The 2,142-nt window shown below is 43.7% G+C and overlaps 1 pseudogene; it reads left to right on the top strand.

Annotated features, from left to right (window-relative positions):
* Window positions 1-1,141: 1,141 nt before the first annotated feature.
* Window positions 1,142-1,794, top strand: LOC148142412 (cyclic AMP-responsive element-binding protein 1 pseudogene; annotated as a pseudogene).
* The last annotated feature ends 348 nt before the right edge of the window (window positions 1,795-2,142 follow it).

Below are 2,142 nucleotides of genomic sequence, written 5' to 3'. Positions count from 1 at the left end.
GTCCTGTGCTTGAACACTGGGAACTACAATAGAATGAGAGAGAATCTGGATAAAGTAGACTGGAAACAAAAATTTTATGGTGGGAAGTTGATGAGCAGTGGAAGATTTTCAAAGACATTTTACAAAAGTCTATTCCAGTGAAAAGGAAGAACTGTATGAAAAGGCATACTCGGCAATGGGTATCTGAGGAAAGTGATCAAATTAAACTATAAGACCATAAGACATAGGAGTGGAAGTAAGGCTATTCGGCCCATCGAGTCCACTCCGCCATTTAATCATGGATGATGGGCATTTCAACTTCACTTACCCGCATTCTCCCCGTCGTCCTTAATTCCTTGTGACATCAAGAATTTATCAATCTCTGCCTTGAAGACATTTGGCGTCCGAACCGCCACTGCACTCCGTGGCAATGACTTCCACAGGCCCACCACTCTCTGGCTGAAGAAATGTTTCTGCATTTCTGTTCTGATTGATCCATTCTAATTCAAAGGCTGTGCCCACCGGTCCTAGTCTCCTCGCCTAACGGAAACAATTTCCTAGAGTCCACCCTTTCCAAGCCATGTATTCTCTTGTAAGTTTCTATTAGATCTCCTCTTAACCTTCTAAACGCCAATGAATATAATCCCAGGATCCTCAACCATTCCTCGTATGTTAGACCTACTATTCCAGGGATCATCCGTTGGAATATCCGCTGGACACGCTCCAGTGCCAGCATGTCCCTCCTGAGGTGTGGGGACCAAAACTGGACACAGTATTCCAAATGGGCCTAATCAGAGCATTTTAAAGTCTCAGCAGCACATCGCTGTTTTTATATTCCAACCTTCTTGAGGTAAATGACAACATCGCATTCGCTTTCTTAATCACGGTTTCAACCTGCATGTTTACTTTTAGAGAATCCTCGACTAGCACTCCCAGATCCCTTTGTATTTTGGCTTTATTAATTTTCTCACCGTTTAGAAAGTAGTCCATGCTTGTATTCATTTTTCCAAAGTGCAAGACCTCGCGTTTGCACACATTGAATTCCATCAGCCATTTCCTGGACCCCTCTCCCAAACTGTCTAGATCCTTCTGCAGCCTTCCCACTTCCTCAGTACGACCTGCCTGTCCACCTAACTTCGTATCATCAGCAAACATCGTTAGAATGCCCCCAGTCCCTTCATCAAGATCATTAATATATAATGTGACTATGCAGGTAACCATGCCTGGGATCCAATCAACAACAAGTCCAGCAGTAACTTTAGTGCAATTGCTGAATGGGCAGACTGTTTAACTCCAAGGAGTTATCCAAGCAGCTCAGTCCTCAGTCATACAGTCCCCTCAATTTCAGACAGTTCAGATTTCTAATATACTTGAAAATGAGGACTCCTAGGAATCTGTGGATAGCATGACTGACTCTCAGAAATGTAGAGAAATTCTACCGAGAACGGCCTTCATACAGGAAAATCCTGAATGAACTTTCTTCTGATCCCCCCAGTGTGCCAAGAAATCGATGAGGAGAAATCAGAAGAAGAGTCTGTCTCAACCATTACTACAATGACAATGCAGACACCCATCTATCAGACGAGCAGCGGACAATACATTGCTATTACACAGGGGGGAGCAATTCAGCTGGCCAACAATGGTACAGATGGAGTGCAAGGACTCCAGACACTAACAATGACCAACGCAGCTATAGCCAAGGTTGGAGCAGCCATTATACAGTATGCACAGAGCCCTGATGGACAGCAAATCTTTGTGCCGGGCAGACGTTTGATAGAAATTGTCCCATTGTACAGACACAGCATGGGTTCATGAAGGGCAGGTCATGCTTGACCAATCTTTTGAAATTCTATGAAGACATTTCAAGCAAGGTGAACAACGAGGAGCCAGTGGATGTGGTGTAGCTGGATTTAAAAAAAAAAACATCATCAAGGTGCTGTGCAAGAGGCTGTTGCATAATATAAGGGTGCATGGTGTAAGGGGTAGAAGATTGGTTGACTAATAGAAAGCAAAGTGTGGGGATAAATAAGTATTATTCTGGCTGGCAATCATTGACAAGTAGTGTGCCTCGGGGATCGGTGTTGGGACTGCAATTATTTACAATTGATACAGATGATTTGGAGTTGGAACCAAATGTAGGGTGTCAAAGTTTGCATGTGACAC

The sequence above is a fragment of the Chiloscyllium plagiosum genome, unplaced genomic scaffold, assembly GCF_037043375.1.
Source record: "Chiloscyllium plagiosum isolate Xiang-an unplaced genomic scaffold, Cpla_swu_hap1 HiC_scaffold_29, whole genome shotgun sequence".
Classification (NCBI taxonomy): Eukaryota; Metazoa; Chordata; class Chondrichthyes; order Orectolobiformes; family Hemiscylliidae; genus Chiloscyllium; species Chiloscyllium plagiosum.
Note: the sequence above shows the minus strand (reverse complement) of the source record. Positions and strands in the feature narration are given on the sequence as shown.